Source organism: Hyperolius riggenbachi, chromosome 4 (genome assembly GCF_040937935.1).
Source record: "Hyperolius riggenbachi isolate aHypRig1 chromosome 4, aHypRig1.pri, whole genome shotgun sequence".
In the NCBI taxonomy this organism is placed as follows: Eukaryota; Metazoa; Chordata; class Amphibia; order Anura; family Hyperoliidae; genus Hyperolius; species Hyperolius riggenbachi.
The window spans coordinates 61110178-61133884 of record NC_090649.1 but is presented as its reverse complement, the minus strand read 5'-3'; the positions used below and the strand labels follow the sequence as shown (position 1 = coordinate 61133884).

At 47.7% G+C, this 23707-nt stretch overlaps 1 long non-coding RNA gene across 1 annotated transcript in view; it reads left to right on the top strand.

Moving 5' to 3' along the window:
* The first annotated feature begins 4605 nt into the window (after window positions 1-4605).
* LOC137570368 (uncharacterized) overlaps window positions 4606-23707 on the top strand; it is an 85064-nt gene continuing 65962 nt past the window's right edge. Inside the window, exon 1 of the long non-coding RNA XR_011031009.1 lies at window positions 4606-4784. This is a non-coding gene — a long non-coding RNA (uncharacterized lncRNA). The remainder of the gene's footprint in view (window positions 4785-23707) is intronic.

The following is a 23707-nucleotide window of genomic DNA, read 5'->3' as shown; positions in this document are numbered from 1 at the left end:
ATATCGTGTGGTTCCATCTGCCTGTTAATTCACTCTCTCTGGAGGCACACCAGGCAGATGAGATGCAGCGGAACGGGTTTCCAAAACCCAAACATAGACGCTCATGTTGCTGTTGTTAAAAATATGAGTGTTTTTCTGTTCATTCAAGCTATCAATTTTGGCAGCAGTGTTTGCGCTCTTTTACTCTTTAAACACTTTAGCAGCTCCTGGAAGGTGTTTTTTCTTATTATCATGTGTAGTTCTTTTATTCTCCATGCAGCACATATGATTTACAGCAACGCCAAGCTAAATCAGGCATTCCGAGGAATGTGGCATGGCCTTGCCCGATGTGTATAAATATTGTGATCACTTGGTAGATCTGGAGCATCCAAAGTCTCTACAAGATGTCCAAAATTGCCCCACATTAGATTATTCTGATGAACATTTGGCTTATGTCCTTACACAATGCTCAAGCAGTGTATAGACTTGTTTGTCTGAATGAACAATGAAAATCAGCCCTGAAACCCTTTTGGTTAGCTGTTCATGTCACAAGATGAATTCATTTAGAACAACTATTCTTTTCATTTTTTTTTCGGGGGGACCAAAATATGTCATAGCACTGTAGTGTACCATATTTTTCAGACCATAAGATGCACTTTTTCTCCCCCAAAAGTGGGTAGAAAAAGTTACTGCATCTTAAGGACCCAATACAGGGAGTAGCCCACTTGCGATGACTGGGACTCTCTCTGTACATCCCTCGTGCAGAGTTCAGAGTAATCCACAGTAGAAGGGCATTTCTTACCTGCTCTGGGGGCTGCAGCAATCAGCGACATCTCCTCTCCTTTCAGATTCCTCTAGTGCTTGCTTCTGCTAATTGCATCATTACATGTTACCAGCACTAAGAGGAGCCGTGAAAGAGAGAAGATGTTCCTGATCAATGCTGTAGCCGCCTGGAGCAAGTGAGCAGCCACTTCCGTTTTGGATAAATGGCACTCTACACGGGGGCATTGAGGAGAACACAGGGGCATGGAGAAGGACACAAGGGGCACAGAGAAGACACAGGAGGATGGAGGAGCACACAGATGAACACAAGCGTACACAAGGGACACAGAGGAGGACACAGGGGCAAGGAGAAGTTGGTTATAGCAACCCCTCCCCCCCATCATAAATGAATCTGCTGTGACCCAAGTGTCATTTAAAACTCTTGGTCCATAATCTCAAACAACCTAAAATCATCAAGAAAGCCTAACAGAGGATGTACCACCTACAGCAGTGAACAAAAAAAAATGTTGGCCTATCACAGAAAGCAATGGTGCAGTTTTTTACTATAAACATTGAATCCACTGTCACATCATCAATACCTGGCTGGTTCTGCTCATGCTCTTTACGGGAGAAGGTATACGAGACTGCAGTACGTCATGCGATCAGCAGAAAGAATCATTGGCTGCAGTTTACCTTTATGAAGGACCTTTACACTAGCCGGTCCAGAAAGAGAGCAACCAGGATTGCCTCTAACCACTCTCAAGCTGCCCACTGCATCTTCCAACTTCTGCTTTCTGGATTAAGATACGTGTCAGTTGCAACAAAAAACTTCAAGGCACAGTAATGGTCTCTTCTCTCAGGTGGTAGCCCTGCTTAATGCCCAACCATGCTAATTCTGAAACTGCTGGACAGAACAGGAATGGGAAAATGAATGCTTTATTCCACTTTCCAATTATTTTAACTCCTACACTATGTAATTGTCTGTACTGTTTATCCTTGTATCATATTGTCTGTGTCATTTAAGCAACTGCTAAGTCAAATTCCTTGTAAGTGCAAACTTATTTGGCCAAATAAAATGATTGATTCTATATAAAAGAATCCTGAGCTGAGGCAAAGCTACCTAAGGTAAGGACAGCAGAATGTTCTTACTGGCTTCCCCAGTCCCAATAATCACTCTTTGAAAAAAATAATGAGATATTGCTGTTAGTAGAGTATTGTTAATTTTGCTGATATTCTACTATCGCCTGTTATTGATAGTAGAATATCAGTAACACTGCCGATACTCTACTATCAAATTTGCATATATGTATCAGTGCCAAGGAAACAAAGTGGCTGCCACTGAGAGAAGAACAATGTCCAGAGTTCACAAACAGGTAAATCATATATATTCAGCGCAGAATCGAAAAACAGAAGACGAGTCTTCAACAAAGAATAAGAGCAGGCAAATCTCCACCACAATAAATATCAAGCTCACGGCACAGCACGGGGTATTATTGTGGCTATTATTTAGTGCCACAATTTGCACACTGGGTAGCCCCAGTGACTGCTTTTTTATAGGGCGCCTCCAGGAACCCACATATTTTCTCATTGCTGCTAATTGTGGCTTTGCGGTGATGGTGGTTGGGGGGGGGGGGGTTAAGTGTTAGTTTCCACTGGGGAAGTTAAGAGTAAGCGCTATCGGGGAGGGGGGGGGGGGGGTTAAGGGTAGGGTAAGACACCATGGGGTTTAAGGGTTAGGTTTCGGTAGAGGAAGGGTTAAGGGTTAGGCGTTAATGGAAGGATGGGGTTACACACCAATATACATCAATATATAGACATGAGAAGTGTTTCTGATGCTGGTTCCAGGATAATTAACATAAATTCGTCTATACTGAATAATGTATTGCTAGCGTTGCGTAATATGTTGGAGCTTTATAAATACAATAAATAAATAAATAGTACTATTAATATTCTACTATATGTCATTATTGTGCCTCTTTATTCTTTAAAGGGAAGGTTCAGGGAAACCTGTAAAAAAATAAAAATCCCTATCCACTTACCTGGGGCTTCCTCCAGCCCGTGGCAGGCAGGAGGTGCCCTCGCCGCCGCTCCAGAGGCTTCCGGTCGTCTTCGGTGGCCGACCCGACCTGGCCAGGCCGGCTGCCAGGTCGGGCTCTTCTGCGCTCCAAGGACGGGCTCTTCTGCGTCCCACGCGGGCGCGCTGACGTCATCGGACGTCCTCCGGGCTGTACTGCGCATGCGCAGAACTACTGCGCATGCGCAGTACAGCCCGGAGGAAGTCCGATGACGTCAGCGCGCCCGCGTGAGACGCAGAAGAGCCCGTCCTTGGAGCGCAGAAGAGCCCGACCTGGCAGCCGGCCTGGCCAGGTTGGGTCGGCCACCGAAGACGACCGGAAGCCTCTGGAGCGGCGGCGAGGGCTTCCTCCTGCCTGCCACGGGCTGGAGGAAGCCCCAGGTAAGTGGATAGGGATTTTTATTTTTTTACAGGTTTCCCTGAACCTTCCCTTTAACCACTTAACAAGATTTAGACAGTATTTCTACGCCCTGTAGGAGGACTGTACCCATTCCAGGGTGTGTAGATATACATCTTCCGCTGTGATCACCTACCACATGCACCTGTGCGCGTTCCTGCACATGTTCTCATTGCTGCCCATTAGTACACAGATCAATGAATAGGAACACAGTTCCTATTCACTGATCTAAGTGTCTGTGAACAATGAGCATCGGCAGGGCCGGATTTGTACTTTCCAGTGCCCTAGGCCTGCTGTCATCTACCGCCCCCCCGCCACCACCACCACTACCAAAAAACATTCTGACCAACACTGACTATCGATCATTGGTTTGAATGGGCTCATTTCAGTTGTGCTGCTCTGCCTCCCATTCAGCCAAGAATCAGAGGATGCTTTGTCTGCTCAATAATTCTTGCAATTTGTGCTCCTGCCCGAAAGTGCACAGCAGCCAATAGTGTTCTGGGAATGCATACTTGAGAAATGACGCTGATATATGTACTTGTCAAGAATGCATAACACTATACTGGCGTTGGTTGCTGTGCACATCTGGGCAGGAGCAGAAAACTTGCGCAAGTCGCAAGTGGCCAGAGCATGCGCTGCTTCTTTGTCCTCTGTGCGACTGGCTGCAGTCATAGCCACATACAGGTGACAGGGAGCGTGAGTGGCCAGAGAATGCGCTGCTTCTTTGTCCTCTGTGCGACTGGCTGCAGTCATAGCCACATACAGGTGACAGGGAGCGCGAGTGGCCAGAGCATGCGCTGCTTCTTTGTCCTCTGTGCGACTGGCTGCAGTCATAGCCACATACAGGTGACAGGGAGCGCGAGTGGCCAGAGCATGCGCTGCTTCTTTGTCCTCTGTGCGACTGGCTGCAGTCATAGCCACAAACAGGTGACAGGGAGCGCGAGTGGCCAGAGCATGCGCTGCTTCTTTGTCCTCTGTGCGACTGGCTGCAGTCATAGCCACAAACAGGTGACAGGACAGCTCAATGGAGAGAAACAAAGAACAGGTAAGTAGCAAACATCCTGTCCACGGCTGGCCTTTGACCTGAGCGACCAGAGCGGTCGCTCAGGGCGCCGGCTTCCAGGGGGCGCTCCTGCCGGTCTGGCCGCATATCTATTTGGCTGCGGGCTCTGGCAGGTCCATCTTCAGTGGTAGCGCTGCCCAATGTCGTACTGACCCACGTGGTCAGTGTTTGTCAGGCTGCTGATTAGCAGTAGAAGGACCAGGGCACCGCCTACCCCTCCTCCTGCTTCCTCCCCCCTTGATGTTTATTCAGCTGTGTGTCAGCATTCAGCAGCTGCTGTGGCACGAAATTTGGACTTACAAGAGGAGTGAGGAGCAGTGGAGTGAGACGAGCACTGGGAGCTGTGCCAGGAGGAGAGAGGAAGAGCAGAGACGCAGGCAGACCCAACCAGCAGCTGTACACGGAGGGGGAGATCGGAGACAGATAACATCTAGATAGCCTGGGCTGTACATGGAGGTGGGAGCGGAGACACAGCCACACTGAGGGACTCTCAGCCAGAGAGGGAGGAGGTGATATATTCTGGCTTCTTATTTCTGTTATTTGATCTCTAGTCTTGTGTCCATCTCTGTCTCTATCCTGTGTTCACCCTCTCTCCCTGTGCATCTCTGTGTGACTACTCTCCCGGCATCCTACTGTGCCCACCTTTCTTGCATGCTGCGCTGTGCTCACCTTCCTACCTTCCATGCGTCCCCCCCCTGTGCCCACCTTCCATGCGTCCCCCCCCCCTGTGCCCACGTTCCATGCGTCCACCCCTGTGTCAACCTTCCATGCGTCCCCACCCTGTGCCTACCTTCCATGCGTCCCCACCCTGTGCCCACCTTCCATGCGTCCCCCCCTGTGCCCACCTTCCATGCGTCCCCCCCTGTGCCCACCTTCCATGTGTCCCCCCCCTGTGCCCACGTTCCATGCGTCCCCCCCCTGTGCCCACGTTCCATGCGTCCCCCCCCTGTGCCCACCTTCCATGTGTCTCCCCCCTGTGCCCACCTTCCATGCGTCCCCCCCTGTGCCCACCTTCCATGCGTCCCCCCCTGTGCCCACCTTCCATGTGTCCCCCCCTGTGCCCACCTTCCATGCGTCCCCCCCCCCCTGTGCCCACCTTCCATGCGTCCCCCCTGTGCCCACCTTCTTTGCCTCAGTCTACGTGCATCCCTCTAATGTCCTACCATATTATTATTATTATGTATTTATATAACACTGACATGATCTTCTGCAGCACATTACAGAGTACATAGTCATGTCACTGACTGTCCTCACAGGAGCTCACAATCTAATCCTGCCATAGTCATAGTCTAATGTCCTACCATATTATTATTATTATGTATTTATATAGCACTGACATCTTCTGCAGCACATTACAGAGTACATAGTCATGTCACTGACTGTCCTCAGAGGAGCTCACAGTCTAATCCTACCATTTTTTTTATTATAAATGTATTTAATGCTGACATCTTCGGCAGCACTGTACAGAGTACATAGTCTTGTCACTAACTCCCTCAGAGCAGCTCACAATCTAATCCCTACCATAGTCCTACTATGTCTATGTATGTATCAGTGTAGTGTATGTATTCCTGTCTAGGGCCAATTTAGGGGAAAGCTAATTAACTTATCTGTATGTTTTTGGGATGTGGGAGGAAACCAGAGTGCCCAGAGGAAACCCACGCAGGTGGGGGGGATACAAATTCCATGCAAATGTTGGCCTGGCTAGGATTTGAATCAGGGACCCAGCACTGCAAGGCGAGAGTGCTAACCACTACGCGGGCCGTGCTGTTCTAACATAGTCATAACCCAATGTGCTACCATTTATTATTTATTTACACAGCACTGGCATCTTCTGCAGCACTGTACAGAGTACATAGTCATGTCACTGTCCTCAGAGGAGCTCACAATCTAATCCTACCATAGTCATAGTCTAATGCCCTACCAAATTTTTATTCTTATTATTATGTATTTCTATAGCACTGACCTCTCCTGCAGCACATTACAGAGCACATAGTCATGTCACTGGCTGTCCTCAGAGGAGGTCCCAATCTAACCCTACCATAGTCATAGTCTAATGTCCTACCATATTATTATTATGTATTTATATACCACTGACATCTTCTGCAGCACATTACAGAGTACATAGTCATGTCACTGACTGTCCTCAGAGAAGCTCACACTCTAATCCTACTATAGTCATAGTCTTGGATCTGCCTATATACACTAAGGGCTGGTGCACACCGAGCGGCTTTTTCAGCGTTTCTGCAGCCGCTTGCGGCTGCGGATCCGCTTGGTCAATGTATCTCAATGGGGTGGTGCACACCAGAGCAGGAGGCGTTTTGCAGAAACGAAAAATGCTGAGGTGAGGCATTTTTTGGATTGCGGGTGCGTTTCTGCCTCAATGTTAAGTATAGGAAAAACGCAAACCGCTCTGAAAAACGCCTGTTCAGAGCAGTTTTGCTGGCGTTTTTGTTACAGAAGCTGTTCAGTAACAGCTTTACTGTAACAATATATGAAATGTACTATACTGAAAACCGCAGCAGCAATCCGCAAAACGCTAGCAAAACGCCATAGAAAAATAACAAAAAGCGTTTCAAAATCTGCTAGCATTTTGCGGATCTGCTAGCGGTTTTTGGTGTGCACCAGGCCTAAAAGAGGATCTGCAAGCCTAGCCTATACATACACTAAAGGGGGGAATCTGCCTATATATACTAAAGGGGGGATCTGCCTACGTGTGTGTGTGTGTGTGTGTGTGTGTGTGTGTGTGTGTGTGTGTGTGTGTGTGTGTGTGTGTGTGTGTGTGTGTGTGTGTGTGTGTGTGTGAGCGCGCGCGCACACACATGAAGAGGATGAATGGGGGGGGGGGCACCAAAATCAGGTTTCGCTCAGGGCGCTGTGAAACCTAAGGCCGGCCCTGATCCTGTCAATACCCACTTTGGATGTTTGGTTGTAATTAGAGCGGACCTGAACTCAGAACTTCCTCTCTGCTTCAAAAGATACACAATAACATAATAACCTTTAAAAAAAAAAATCTTTGTTACAGCTGATACAAATCCTGCAATCAATCGGCAGTGTCTACTTCCTGCTTTCATGGAAGCAGACATATTGTTAACATCCTGTGCTTTCAAATTAGCTTAGATGTTGTGGCAGTCAGGGGACACAGGAGAGATCAAATTACAACGTCAGATTAGACACAGATGAGGGGGAATTACACAGGCTCTTTGAAAAAATACAAGGTAGATTTTTCTATGTTTTCCTTCTGTCCTGTGCAAGAGTTCAGCTCCACTTTAAAGCATCTGAATGATATTTATTTATATTTGAAAAATCTATGTATCTCTTTTGAATGCTGAAAGTACATATGGTGGTGTGCTCTAACATATTGACAGTATACAGGAACAAAGTCTTAAGAAGGCTTATTCACAGAAAGATTACTTTTTTTCTTTTAAGCCAATAAATGGTATCATCCTCATTCAAAACTCTCTGCTTTCGCTGTGGCTAAAATGGTACAATGCTTTACTGCTACAGGAAAGGAGAAGGATGCCAAACTATACAGACTAGCATAGAGGTAGTAACAGCTCAGGTGACAGTGACAGTTTAGCAATGAAAGTAAAGCAAACCGCATTTTTATTCCTCTCATAGATGGTAGGAACAGAAAATGAGTCAGGAAAGAGTTAACTGAGACCACTGCTGGCTAGGAAGAAAAAAAACCTAAAGCCATAAATTTAAGTAGACTAGAGATAAGAAAGTGTAATTAACAGCTGCTGGGGTCAGTGTCAAAACTGTAAAGGAGAAAGTGAAGAAATTAGCAGGGTTCACTGATGTCTTTGAATGCCTGCATTAAAACTCAGCGGAACTTAGTTCTATCTGCTTTGTAATGTAAATCCCTGGTATTTCTCACATCAACTTGTATGATCATGATAAGAGGAATTGATCATCAGATGAGGTGACAGCAGATGTTGATTGAGAGAGAGACTTGCTGGAATTGGGGAACTCTGGAATTCAGCTATTAGTGCAGAGCAGGGCGCTGGCTGGCTGCGCTGCGGGACCAGAAGAGGTGATTAATTTTGACATATGACCTCTTCTCTCTCCAAGTCATGCCGCCCTTCTTATCTTATCTGATTTTATCGCCCTAGGCCGTGGCCTTTTTGGCCTTTCCAGAAATCCGGCCCTGAGCATCGGCATCAATGATATGCCAGTGGACATTGACTAAAGTGAAAGTAAAACATCTACATGTTAGATTCCTGTAATGTGTGTATGTAGTAAAAAGAACACATTAAAAATAAAGTGGAGGGGGACATCTAGTGGCAAAATAGTAAAATTACACCTACATTAGATTAAATAAAAGTATATATATTACCCCCTTAATTCACCCCTTACTTCCCCATTCATAGCTACCAAAATAAAACCCTTTAATTAAAAAAAAAAAAAAAAAAAAGTGGCATTTAAAAATAAATAAATTGTTACTTTAGGGACTCCACTTTTTTTTTAATATGGATGTCATGTCGGTACATTTATGTTACATTTGCAAATAAGGGCTTGTAATTAGTGGCGGATGCAAAACTGAAAAACATGTACCTTTATTTCCAAGTAAAATATTGTCTTCATACATTGTGAAAGGGACATCATTTATTAGTGTAATATTTGGGACAAATGGGCAAATAAAATATGTGGGTTTTAATTACAGTCATGTGCGTCCGCACATGCGGCAAATTCGGCGGCTGCCTCCCCCTGGCCGCCCGCTGCCCCCGGACAGAATCGCAGGCAATGGGCTCCAGTGCCAGTCAGCAGCTAGGGCGCAGAGCTGTCCCGATGCGTGGCCCCGCCTCTTCCCTTTCCCAGTGGCTGGGATCACTTGAATGTGTGGCGCGGGATAATGTGACTTCTGTTCTGCCTGCATGCCTGATGATCCTGTTCCTCATCCAGCACTGCTGCCAGGACCCTTAGCAGAAGGGACAGATGTGTGACAGCCAGGCTTGCTCGGAGGAACACTGGTAAGGAAGGGATAGAAGGGGCTGACGCCTGACGGGTAATAGAGATAAGAGACGCACTTCCCAAACAGAACTGAAGTGTTTCTCTCTCTTTTCCAAGCAATACGAACTGGCTGCTGCAGCACCTCTTTCCCCTCATTAGTGATTGATCTTTTTATTATGTGCTGAATCTGTAGTGCAGGAGCCAGGAGGTGCTGCTGCCAGGGCCGGGCCGAGGCATAGGCTGGAGAGGCTCCAGCCTCAGGGCGAAGTGTAGGAGGGGGCGCAGAATTCATTCAGCTGTCATTCCCCTATTGTGTTTGAAGCAGAGAGAAATAAGAAAAGGGGATACATGGCAGTGACTGCAATCCAGATAACTAGATATTAAGGTGTTGGGGAGGTTGTGGGCCCTGGTGCGCCTCTTAGTCTAATAGCAATCAGTGTGTAATGGCTGGAGTGGGAGGGATGGAGAGGCGCACTTTGGTGTCTCAGCCTTGGGTGCTGAAAGACCTTGTCCCGGCTCTGGCTGCTGCAGCCAGTTCACTACGATCAGATGGAGGACAGCTGTGCCGACAGGAGACTAGAAGCTCTGGGAGGTCCTGTGCAGATAAGTCTTGCTTTTGTGGTGATCTGCAGGACTCTAGCTGCTGAACCTATCAGCAATAAATGTCTCCCCTGTCCCTCTCCAGTGCTTCCCTCCCCCTCCCTTACCTCTCTCACTTATCTGCTTTCACTGTCAGGAGTCCTGTGTCTAAACTCAGCCATACACTGTGTGACAGCAAAAGGAGCCCACAAACAGTCCTGTACTGCTCAACCACAAATTACAGGATCAGGATAACAATCAATTTGCCACGCTTCTGTATGCCCTAGAGGAGACACAGCTATGGTTGTGCAGGTAGATGTAAATATCTTGTGTTTTCCTCTCTCTTCCTCCCCCACCCCAATCTTTAAAACACCCAATTTTGGTTGGCTGTTATGCTATTTACACATGATACAATTTTTTGGCAGATTTACCTGCTAGATCGACTATTTCCAACATGTCCATTCCGAATTTTGTTCAATTTTCCCATTGGTTTTCATAGAGGTGAATGGAAAATCGATCAGAAAATTGATCGGAAATAAGATTGCACATGTTGGAAATAGTGAGTCTGGCAGGTAAATCTGCCAGAAAATTGTTTCATGTGTACCTACCTAGCATTTGGATTAAAACTTGATCCTGTGGCGCTGGTGGCTGACACTGTGGGCTGTACAGATGCATTGCTGGGTAAAATCCAAGCAGGTCTCAGCTGGGCTGCTGCTGTCGCTATGGTGAGTGGGGAGCACCTGTCACTACCTGCACTGGGGGTCCCTGTCACTACCTGAACTGAACTAAGGTCCCTGTCACTACATGAATGGGGGTCCCTTTCACTACCTGAACTGGGGCTCCCTGTCACTACCTGAACTGAACTGGGGGTCCCTGTCACTACCTGGACTGAACTGGGGGTCCCTGTCACTACCTGAACTGAACTGGGGGTCGCTGTCACTACCTGAACTGAACTGGGGGTCCCTGTCACTACCTGAACTGAACTGGGGGTCCCTGTCACTACCTGAACTGAACTGGGGGTCCCTGTCACTACCTGAATTGAACTGGGGTCCCTCTCACTACCTGAACTGAACTGGGGGTCCCTGTCACTACCTGAACTGAACTGGGGGTCCCTGTCACTACCTAAACTGGGGGTCCCTGTCACTACCTGAACTGAACTGGGGGTCCCTGTCACTACCTGAATTGAGGGGCTCCTGGCGCTACCTAAACTAGGGGGCACCTGTCACTACCTAAACTATCCAGGCCAGCCAGCCTAGCATCTAGCTGGTGGTAGCCAACCAGCCCAGAATCACTGCCAAAAGTCCACAGCATCACTACCAGTCAGGCCAGCATTTACTCCAAACAGCCAGGCCAGCACAGCATCACCGCCAGCCAGGCCAGCCCAGCATCACTGCCAGGCCTTTTGGCCCACACATCATCCCCAAGCCAGCCAAAAACAGTATTGCCAGGCCAGCCAAGCACAGCAGCAGTAGAGGAGAATTCAGAAGCCAGGTGAGAGGTGTCTACCATATTAAGGGGGTATTCTACCTATTTATGTGAAATGCTATCTGTTTATGTGCTTCATGACTACTGAATTTGTCTTGTTGGGGGTCTCATGATTGCTGAATTTGTCTTGTTAGGGGCCTCATGATTTATTGTAGGCCTCATGATTGCCTAGTTTGTCTTGTTGGGGGCCTCATGATTGCTGAATTTGTCTTGTTGGGGGCCTCATGATTGCTCAATTTGTCTTGTTGGGGGCCTCATGATTGCTCAATTTGTCTTGTTGGGGGCCTCATGATTGCTAACTGCGAGACTATGGGGAAAGTTGGAAAAGCCATCATATGAGACAATAGCATTAAACCTACTTTTTTAGTTTTTTGAAACAGAAAATTAAAACTGGGAGGTTCTAAAAAGATGAATACATTTTTCAGGAGTAGGATGAATGATATTGTTTATCTTCACAGTTTATTTTCAACTTGGATTTTCCATAATATTCATGTATGAGTTAAAACGTTTGTATTTAGCTTAAATTTCCATGTTGGCACTTTGCGATAGATAAGTGACTTTTGGTTTGCAGTTTGGGCACTCGGCCTCCAAAAGGTTCGCCACCACTGTCCTAATCTAATGTCCCACATTGCTAAGTACATGTAAATTTGGCTCCACCCGTGACCACACCCACATTCTGGTCCATGACCACACCCACTACGCGCGCCGCACCGCTCCCCCCCCCCCCACTCCTTTTTGCCCCCCTGGAAAATTTTCTGCGGACGCCCATGATTACAGTCGCACGTATTATGTTTAAACTATAGCGGCCAAAAACTGAGAAACATTGAGTTTGTTTTTCCTTTTCTTTTTCATATTATTCCCATTAAAATGCATTTAGAAAAAAATAATTCTTAGCAAAATGTACCACCAAAGAAAGCCTAATTGGAAGTGAAAAAAACAAGGTATCGATCATTTCATATTGATAAGTAGTGATAAAGTTATTGGCAAATGAAAGGGAGGAGCTCTGTAAGGTGAAATTGCTTTGGTCAATAAGGAGAAAACCCCTGTAGTGGTAAACTGGTTAAACCGTGCCATTAAAATGGCATTAGACATGATAAAATAAATATAGATACATTATGCATTGAACTAGTCCCAATTGCCATAAAGTGCACCTCAACTGAATAAACAATACCAGTTGCCTGGCAGTCCTGCTGATCTCTTTGGCTGCAATTGTGACTGAATCACACTCCTGAAATAAGAATGCAGCTAATCCAGTCTGACTTCAGTCAGAGCACCTGATCTGCATGCTTGTTGAGGGGCTGTGGCTAAAATCATTAGACACAGGATCAGCAGGACAGTCAGGCAACTGGTATTATTTTAAAAGGAAAAATCCATATTATTCTCAGTTTAGGTTCCCTTTAAGTCTCTTTCTGCTTTCCTGTAATGCAAGTGTAAGGGCCCGTTTCCACTATTGCGGTGCGGAATCGCCGCATATCACCGCTGACGAAATCACATGCGGATGCGATTCCGCATGCGTTTTTAGCCGCGATTTCGCATAGGCAGGGTATATGCGATTTTAACCATGTCACTGCCTGTGTCAATTTACATTACTTTCAATGCGAAATCGCGGGAAAAAACGCATGCAAACAACGCATGCGATTTCCCTATTAAATATATTGCCTGCGATTCGCCTGCATTCCACACGCAGGCGAATTCTGCAGGGTCTACCGTGCAGAAAAATCCTGCACAGAAAAACGCAAATGAAAACTGATAAGTGGACACAGTCCCATCCACTTGTATTGCTTATGCGAATCCGCATGCGTTGTCTGCATGCGGATTCGCGCTAGTGGAAACGGGCCCTTAGGAAAACAGTTTTGTTATCTGTGTAAATGGGGTTATCGAACAGATTGTCAAATTTATCCCAGTTTCCTGAAAAGTAAAAAGAAGCCAAACACTGTATCTGGTCACAGAGACAATGCTGTTAATGTTTTAGTGTTGTAAAGTTTAAAGAGTCATTACCCCTGTTGGTTTTCCAGCTGAATAAAGCAGATTTTACATCAGAATGTCATAGCTGCTGTGCAGATTCACTCTTGAAAATAAAGCCCTTAACCTGAGAATAAAATGAGGTTTATGTTACTTATGTTCTATTTACTGTTAGTAATACATATACAATGAATAATGATGAATCCATTGTATAGTCATTAATAATGAATGTGTAATTATGAATATGTATTTAATTAATTATGAGTTCATTTTCACTTCAGGTTTGCTTTAAAGGACCCTTGAAGTGAGAGAGATATAGAGGCTGCCATATTTGTTTTATTTTAAACAATGCAAATTGCCTGGCTGTCCTGCTGATCATCTGACTCCCCCCCTCCCCCCCCTTCTTATAGAAAGACTCACCGGATGGTTCGGCCTGACCGGGCCCGTGATCACCTCTGGGGTATTGTCCACCCCGTAGCCTCTCTGGCAACCTCCGCTTTGCTGCAGATCTTGTGGTCAGTGGATATAGGGAAGAAGACCTCATTATCGCGTAAAAATATCTTTAATAGTTTAAAAGTTATTTAAAATACAACTAAACATGAAGCACCAGTTTAGCTTATTATAATGTCCATCAGTGACTGCTAATAGCAGATCGGGGTTTAGTGTACATATAACCGAGTGGCTGAAAGCTATAGTTGTCAAGCTTCACAGAGGGTGTTGATTCGCCGCTAGCAAGCGCACCCTTTATACCACAAAAATCAGGTTAGGTATAACCACGGACATGAGGACAAGTCCAGATGCCAAACTCATACGTACAGCCAAGCCAAACCGCGTCTACTGCAAGTCACTTCCTGGTGATGTCATGCACAAAGTCACATCGCTCCGTAGCTCTACGCGTTTCGTCACATATCAACTCATCAGGGGTTGCTATGCTATAAGCCCCTAATGAGTTTGTATGCGACGAAAAGCGTAGGGCGGTGCTACGGAGCGATGTGACTTTGGGCATGACGTCACCAGGAAGTGGCTTGCTGTAGACATGGGTTGGCTGTACGTGTGAGTTTGGCGTATGGACTTGTCCTTATGTCCGCGGTTATACATAACCTTATTTTTGCGGTATAAAGGGTGCGCTTGCTAGCGGCGAATCAACACTAAGGTTTGACAATTATAGCTTTCAGCCACTCAGTTATATGTACACTAAACCTCGATCTGCTATTAGCAGTCACTGATGGACATTATAATAAGCTAAACTGGTGCTTCATGTTTAGTTGTATTTTACATAACTTTTAAACTATTAAAGATATTTTTACGCAATGAGGAGGCTTTCTTGCTATTTTTAAAGAGTCTCTATATCCACTGACCACAAGATCTGAAGCAAAGCGGAGGTTGCTAGAGAGGCTGTGGGGTGGCCAATACCCCAGAAGCGGTCACGGGCCCGGTCAGGCTGCACCATCCGGTGAGTCTTTCTATAAGAAGGGGGCGGTAAATAACCACCACCTATTGTCGTATGCATATTGGCAGAAACAATTGAAAATTCAAGAATATGGACAATTCATGCATGTACCGCTATCCCTTTCTCAGTTGCAATTTTCTATATACTGGACACACATCCAATAGGAAGCGCACTGCATTTATATGATCACCTGATTAATATGGTGTAAAATTAATGTGTTACATCACACTTGGCACTATTGTGAGCGCTGAACTTATTAATTTATGAGGTGTCCTTTAAGAACACAAACATTTAAAGGGGTCTGAGAGTCAGCATTTCTACTTTACTCTTAAAGATTCCCTACAGCTTCAAAGCTACTATCCCAGAAAAAAATTCTAGCAGAACATCACTGAAATTGTTAAACAAAGCACTTTGTCCTGCTATTCAGCTTCAAATCCACATCCAGACTGGAGATAACAGTATCTTTGTGTACATTCCAATATTGATACATTTGTGTGTAACAAGTAAAAAAACACTCTCTGGGAAGCTCTCTCTGCTTCAAGCATAGACACAGTTCAGAACAGCTCCTTAGAAGATTTTAATATATAATAAAAATCAGTTGGAATAAAATGCAATGGCAGCTTTCAGGGCAAGATAAACTACACTTTGGGAGCTTGTAATTTGTAGACAGACAATATTACTTGTGCACAAAAGTGAATATGATAACTGTATGAGTAATAAAAAGTAGGAAAACACATTTTTATTGAATGTTATGTTAGAGTTTCAGACCACTTTAAAAAGCCAAAATAAAAAGTTGCAAACATCAAGTACACTGTTACTGTTATCATTTTTAACCACTTGCCGACCGCCCACTACCTATGGGCGTCGGCAAAGTGGCATGCCCAGGACCACGTAACGCCGATGGGCGTCGGGTCCTGGGACTGTTCTGGCCAGGGATCGCGCGCTGTGATGCGAGCGCATCCGCCGGCAATAGGCTCCGCCCACCTGCGCCATCAACCTGCCGGCCGATCGGAAGCGCCGGCAGGTTGTTAACCCTGCGATCCCCGCTACAAAGTGTATAATACACTTTGTAATGTATACAAAGTGTATTATACACGCTGCCTCCTGCCCTGGTGGTCCCAGTGATCGAGGGACCACCAGGGCAGGCTGCAGCCCTCCCTGCCTGCACCCAAGCACACTGATCTGCCCCCCCACCCCCTGATCGCCCTCAGCACCCCTGAGACCACCCCCCAGACCCCTGTGTGCACCCAATCACCCCCCTAATCACCCATCAATCACTCCCTGTCACTATCTGTCAACACTATGTTTTAGATTAGGTCCTACACTGCCCCCTGGGGGCTCCTGATCATCCCCCTCCCACACCCTCAGATCCTCCCCAGACCCCCCCCCAGACCTCCCCACCGTGTACTGTATACTCTATTCTCCCCTGTAATCACCTGTCAATCACATGTCAATCACAAATCAATCACCCCCTGTCACTGCCACCCATCAGCTCAGACCCTAACTTGCCCCTTGTGGGCACCTGATCACCCGCCTACACCCTCAGATTGCCCGCAGACCCACCCTCAGATCACCTCTGAAAGTGCATTGTTTACATCTGCTCTCCCCTCTAATCACCCAGTGATTACCCATCAAACACCCCGTCACCACCTGTCACTGCTACCCATCAGATCAGACCCTAATCTGCCCCTTGCGGGCACCCAATCACCCGCCCACACCCTCAGATAGCCCCCTAGACCCGCTCTGATCAATTCGCCAGTGCATTGCTTGCAGATATTCTCCCTTGTAATAACCTACTGATCACATATCAATCACCCCATCACCCCCTGTCACCACCTGTCACTGCTACTAATCAGATTAGACCCTAATCTGCCCCTTGCGGGCACCCAATCACCCGCCCACACCCTCAGATAGCCCCCCAGACCCCCTCTGATCACCTCCCCAGTGCATTATTTACATCTGTTCTTCCCTCTAATCAGCCACTGATCACCCACCAATCACCCCCGTCACCACCTGTCACTGCTACCAATCATACCCATCAGACCAGACCCTCATCTGCCCCTTGCGGGAACCCAATGACCGGCCCACACCCTCAGATCACCCTCAGATACCCCTGATTACCTCCCCAGTGCATTGCTTGCATCTATTCCCCCCTCTATTCACACCCTGAGACACCCATCAATCACCTCCTGTCACCCCCTAGCACACCTACCCATAAAATCAGGCCCTAATTTGCACCGTGTGGGCTCCTGATCACTCACCAAACCCTAAGATCCCCCTCAGACCCCTTCCGATCACCTCCAAAGTGCATTAATTGCATCTATTCTCCCCTCTAATCACCTGTCAGAATCCGCTCTGCTGGTCTTGATTCTCTGGACTGTGTTGTTTCCTATGCAGCTTGCATAGTTCAGTCCAGGGAAAAGAGACATTTCTGTCAGTTTGAAAGGCTGACTGATTTGCATCCACTTGTCATGCAAATTGCTTATCTGCTTCCTTTGAAGGTTTCTAGTAGTGTTGGGCGAACATCTAGATGTTCGGGTTCGGGCCGAACAGGCCGAACATGGCCGCGATGTTCGGGTGTTCGAGCCGAACTCCGAACATAATGGAAGTCAATGGGGACCCGAACTTTCGTGCTTTGTAAAGCCTCCTTACATGCTACATACCCCAAATTTACAGGGTATATGCACCTTGGGAGTGGGTACAAGAGGGAAAAATTTTTAGCAAAAAGAGCTTATAGTTTTTGAGAAAATCGATTTTAAAGTTTCAAAGGGAAAACTGTCTTTTAAATGCAGGAAATGTCTGTTTTCTTTGCACAGGTAACATGCTTTTTGTCAGCATGCAGTCATAAATGTAATACAGATAAGAGGTTCCAGGAAAAGGGACCGGTAACGCTAACCCAGCAGCAGCACACGTGATGGAACAGGAGGAGGGCGGCGCAGGAGGAGAAGGCCACGCTTTGAGACACAACAACCCAGGCCTTGCATGAGGACAAGAAATGGGCGGATAGCAATTTGCATTTTGTCGCCATGCAGTCATAAATGTAATACAGATGAGAGGTTCAATAAACAATAAACAGTAATTGGTGTTGTCCAGAATGCGCACAATGCGTGGGTCGCGTTCAATGCAGTCCTAGGCCGAAGAGGTCATAGCCTAGGGTCACAAAAACCTGTTTATTTGGGCAATTTCAATGGTGGCGAGTCTGACATACATAAATCGCAGCAATGGCCGTTAGCAACGTCTGAATCTCACGAAATGTCTCATGCAGGTAGAAGACATATTGTTAGACTTGGGTTCCAAAGATGGGTTCCCTACATCTCTGCAAACCAGAGTTACAGGGCTCCAAATTTGGTAATCCCCCATAGGCTTGCATTGCCTCCCTATTTCACTTTCCAAAATCTCACATCTTTTCAAAGGGCAATTGCTCAGCAGTGGCAAATTTTCTAGCATTGTAGGGACCCTTAGGGGGAACATGACTGGTGAGTTTCGGGCCCCTAGGCCAAAGAGGTCATAGCCTAGGGTCACAAAAACCTGTTTATTTGGGCAATTTCAATGGTAGTGATGCTGACGTACATAAATCTCAGCCATGGCCGTTAGCAACGTCTGAATTTCACGAAATGTCTCATGCAGGTAGAAGACATATTGTTAGACTTGGATTCCAAAGATGGGGTCCCTACATCTCTGCAAACCAGAGTTACAGGGGTCCAAAATTGGTAAAATCCCCCATAGGCTTTCATTGCCTCCCTATTTCACTTTCCAAAATCTCACATCTTTTCAAAGGGCAATTGCTCAGCAGTGGCAAATTTTCTAGCATTGTAGGGACCCTTAGGGGGAACATGACTGGTGAGTTTTGGGCCCCTAGGCCGAAGAGGTCATAGCCTAGGGTCACAAAAACCTGTTTATTTGGGCTATTTCAATGGTGGCGAGTCTGACGTACATAAATCGCAGCAATGGCCGTTAGCAACGTCTGAATCTCACGAGATGTCTCATGCAGGTAGAAGACATATTGTTAGACTTGGATTCCAAAGATGGGGTCTCTACATCTCTGCAAACCAGAGTTACAGGGCTCCAAAATTGGTAAAATCCCCCATAGGCTTTCATTGGGCCTAATATTTACCGTTCCAAAATCTCACACCATTTCAAAGGGCAATGGCTCAGCAGTGGCAAAACTCACCAGTCATGATCCCCCTAAGAGTCCCTACAATGCTAGAAAATTTGGTACTGCTGAGCCATTGCCCTTTGAAAAGATGTGAGATTTTGGAAAGTGAAATAGGGAGGCAATGAAAGCCTATGGGGGATTTTACCAATTTTGCACCCCTGTAACTCTGGTTTGCAGAGATGTAGTAACCCCATCTTTGGAATCCAAGTCTAACAATATGTCTTCTACCTGCATGAGACATTTCGTGAAATTCAGACGTTGCTAACGGCCATGGCTGAGATTTATGTACGTCAGCATCACTACCATTGAAATTGCCCAAATAAACAGGTTTTTGTGACCCTAGGCTATGACCTCTTTGGCCTAGGGGCCCGAAACTCACCAGTCATGTTCCCCCTAAGGGTCCCTACAATGCTAGAAAATTTGCCACTGCTGAGCAATTGCCCTTTGAAAAGATGTGAGATTTTGGAAAGTGAAATAGGTAGGCAATGCAAGCCTATGGGGGATTTTACCAATTTTCCACCCCTGTAACTCTGGTTTGCAGAGATGTAGGGACCCCATCTTTGGAATCCAAGTCTAACAATATGTCTTCTACCTGCATGAGACATTTCGTGAAATTCAGAAGTTGCTAACGGCCATGGCTGAGATTTATGTACGTCAGCATCACTACCATTGAAATTGCCCAAATAAACAGGTTTTTGTGACCCTAGGCTATGACCTCTTTGGCCTAGGGGCCCGAAACTCACCAGTCATGTTCCCCCTAAGGGCAGAGGCGTAGCTAGGGTTTTCAGCGCCCGGGGACAAAGACAGTTTTTGCGCCCTGACCTGGACAGTCCAGTGGCGCACAAAAAAAATTGGTGTTACCACGCATCAGAATGTGGGCATGGCTTGGGTGGAGATATGACTGTGGCAGAGATTAGATTGTGAGCTCCTCTGAGAACAGTCAGAGACATGACCATATACTCTGTAAAGTGCTGCAGAGGACTTCAGTGCTATATAAATACATAATATGGGAAGACTTTAGGCTAGGAGTATGGTAGGATTAGAGTGTGAGCTCCTTTGAGCTCAGGCCCAGTGGGCATTAAGCCTCAGGTCTGGTGGGGCCTGGCTGAAGGCATCTGGCTCCGGCATGCCTGGTGGTGTGTTAGGCAGTGGGCTGGGAGCCTTGGCTAGCAGTGAATGGGGGGGGGGGTGTCTGAGTGAGGGATCACAGTAGCCAGTAGGCAGGTAGAAAACTTACAGCAGCCAGCCAGGTTGCAGCCTACAGCTACTGCATGTGCACCTGAAACTGGATAGCACTGGATCTGGCAGGCTGCCCCACTGTCAAAAGATGGGGGGGCGGAGCTTTACAGCTAAGGGTGCATCTGATCCTTGCCTGCTTACTGTCGGGTTGCGCTCACGAGTAGGTCACTACTCGAATCCATGATTAGAATGAGGCTTAATTGCCTCAGGTGTGCGGCTAGGAGAGAGGGGATTACTTACCCATAAGTCCGAGTTCCTCTACGCGTTCCAAACGTCTTGCACGCATCCTATTGGACGCGTTGCAAGACTCACTAGTGCGCTTCTGCCTTCAAGCAAGAAAGCGGAAGTGCGCGGTAGTGAGTTTTGCAACACGTCCAATAGGATGCATGCAAGACGTTTGGAACACATAGAGGAACGCAGACTTATGGGTAAGTAACCCCCTCTCTCCTAGCCGCACACCTGAGGCAATTAAGCCTAATTTTAATCACGGATTCGAGTAGTGACCTACTCATGAGCGCTTCCCTGCTTACTGTGCCCTGTAATAGAAAGACCGGCGAGGAGGGGGCTCAGGGGATACATGCAGAGCACAGCAGTAACAATGGCATTATGGCAATACATATTGCATTTGATTAAGATAATGTTATTAATTCTCTTCAAAGTGACCCTTTATGGCCACTAATGACACAATTTGCACAACAATTGTTTATGAATGATTTACAAATGAACGATTGGAAATGGATTGTTTGGGAACACTTATGGACAAAAATCTCCTAACCAATCCGGTCAGAATAAAAATCGATCCGATTTCCACTTCGATCCTATCAATCTGATCAGATTGGTTAAGAGATTTTTGCACATTAGTGGTCCCAAACGATAGTTTCCGATCTTTCATAAGAATCGTTCATAAACGATCGTTCTGGAAATTATATCATTAGTGGCCACCTTTCAGATACTTAGACAACATTCCCCACAACATATAAGAAAGCAGCGTTTCCACCACGATGTGGTGAAATGGGAGATTCACCTCATGTATGTGCAAACGATAAATCTGCAGAAACTGCGCAATGCATACCATTTAGTAATCATGAGCCCCCAAAGCTCAAAAAGCATCAACAATAACCCCAAAGCAGAAAATGCAGCCAACTATGACCATCAAGTAATAAATGTAGCAACCGTTACCTCTGACACAAGGAATGCAAGAACCATTACCTCCTACTAATTAAATGAAAGAAGCATTACCTCTGACACATGAATTGCAACAACCGTTACTTTCAACAAATGAAATGCAGCAAACGATTCCCCAACACATGCAATGAGGCAAACGTTACTTCTGAAACATGAAATGCAGCAAATAGGAAATGAGGTAAACATTACCTCTCACACATTAAATGTCAGTAAACGTAACCTCCAACTCATGAAATGTAGCAAATGTGTGAGATGCTTATACATACATGAAATGCAGCAAATATTACCTCAGACATAAATGCACTAAATGTTCCCGACCACTGGGTGCTGGTGGGACGGAGCTGCTGAGTGGGTTGGGAGGGTGACACTGGGTGGGGAGCAGGGTGACACTGACTGGGCGGGGAGGAAGGTTACACTGACTGGGTGGGTAGTAGGGCAACACACTGTGGGGAGGAGGGTGACACTGACTGAGTGGGAAAGGAGGGAGACACTGACTGGGTGGGAAAGGAGGGAGACACAAGGTGAGGAGGAGGGTGACACTGACTGGGTGGGGGGGGGGGGTGACACTGACAGGGTGGGGGGAGGGTGACACAAGGTAAGGAGGTTGACACTGACTGGGTGTGGAGGAGGGTGACACTGACTGGGTGGGGAGCAGGGTGACACAAGGTGGGGAGGAGGGTGACACAAGGTGGGGAGGAGGGTGACACAAGGTGGGGAGGAGGGTGACACAAGGTGGGGAGGAGGGTGACACTGACTGGGTGGAGAGGTGGGTGACACAAGCTGGGGAGGAGGGTGACAAGGTGGGGAGGAGGGTGGCACTGACTGGGTGGGGAGGAGGGTGACACAAGGTGGGGAGGAGGGTGACACTGACTGGGTGGGTGGGGAGGAGGGTGACACAAGGTGGGGAGGAGGGTGACACTGACTGGGTGGGGAGGAGGGTGACACAAGGTGGGGAGGAGGGTGACACTGACTGGGTGGGGAGGAGGGTGACACAAGGTGGGGAGGAGGGTGACACTGACTGGGTGGGGAGGAGGGTGACACAAGGTGGGGAGGAGGGTGACACTGACTGGGTGGGGAGGAGGGTGACACAAGGTGGGGAGGAGGGTGACACTGACTGGGTGGGGAGGAGGGTGACACAAGGTGGGGAGGAGGGTGACACTGACTGGGTGGGGAGGAGGGTGACACAAGGTGGGGAGGAGGGTGACACTGACTTGGTGGGGAGGAGGGTGACACAAGGTGGGGAGGAGGGCGACACTGACTGGGTGGGAAAGAGGTTGACACAAGGTGGGTAGGAGGGTGGCACTGATTGGGTGGGGAGGAGGGTGACACAAGGTGGGGAGGAGGGTGACAAGGTGGGGAGGGTGGCACTGACTGGGTGGGGAGGAGGGTGACACAAGGTGGGGAGGAGGGTGACAAGGTGGGGAGGAGGGTGACACAAGGTGGGGAGGAGGGTGACACTGACTGGGTGGGGAGGAGGGTGACACAGACTGGGTGGGGAGGAGGGTGACACTGACTGGGTGGGGAGGAGGGTGACAAGGTGGTGAGGAGGGTGACACTGACTGGGTGGTGAGGAGGGTGACACAAGGTGGGGAGGAGGGTGGCACTGATTGGGTGGGGAGGAGGGTGACACAAGGTGGGGAGGAGGGTGGCACTGACTGGGTGGGGAGGAGGGTGACAAGGTGGGGAGGGTGGAACTGACTGGGTGGGGAGGAGGGTGACACAAGGTGGGGAGGATGGCACTGACTGGGTGGGGAGGAGGGTGACACAAGGTGGGGAGGAGGGTGACAAGGTGGGGAGGAGGGTGACACAAGGTGGGGAGGAGGGTGACACAAGGTGGGGAGGAGGGTGACACTGACTGGGTGGGGAGGAGGGTGACAAGGTGGTGAGGAAGGTGACACTGACTGGGTGGTGAGGAGGGTGACACAAGGTGGGGAGGAGGGTGACACAAGGTGGGAAGGAGGGTGACACTGACTGACTGGGTGGGTAGGACGGTTACAGTCACAGTACAGTGAGTCAAGTGGAGAGGAGACACTGACAGAGCGTACTCACCATATTCTTATTTCCCTGTTTGTCTTGTCTCTTTGTGGTAGTTGCTGGAGCGGCAAGTCACAGGAAGAGTGTGGATGCTGCGGGACAACAAACCGCACGTGGGGTGGGTAGCAGTAGCTTGGAGGGCGGGAAGCACTCTGGGGCGAAGCTGAGGCAGACACACAATTGGAGGGTGAGTAGCGCGGCACTCTGGGGGCGGAGCTGAGGCGGCCAGGAGGCAGCATGATTAGAGGGCGGGCAAGCAGCATCTGCAAAGACCACTGGCTGCTTGCTCTGCTCTACTCCGCCCCCCTCCACACTCGCTGGCACACACTTACTTCCCTGTGAGCCTTGGACCCTCCTCCGTATCAGCGATTGGTTCCAGCTGGCCGCTCTGC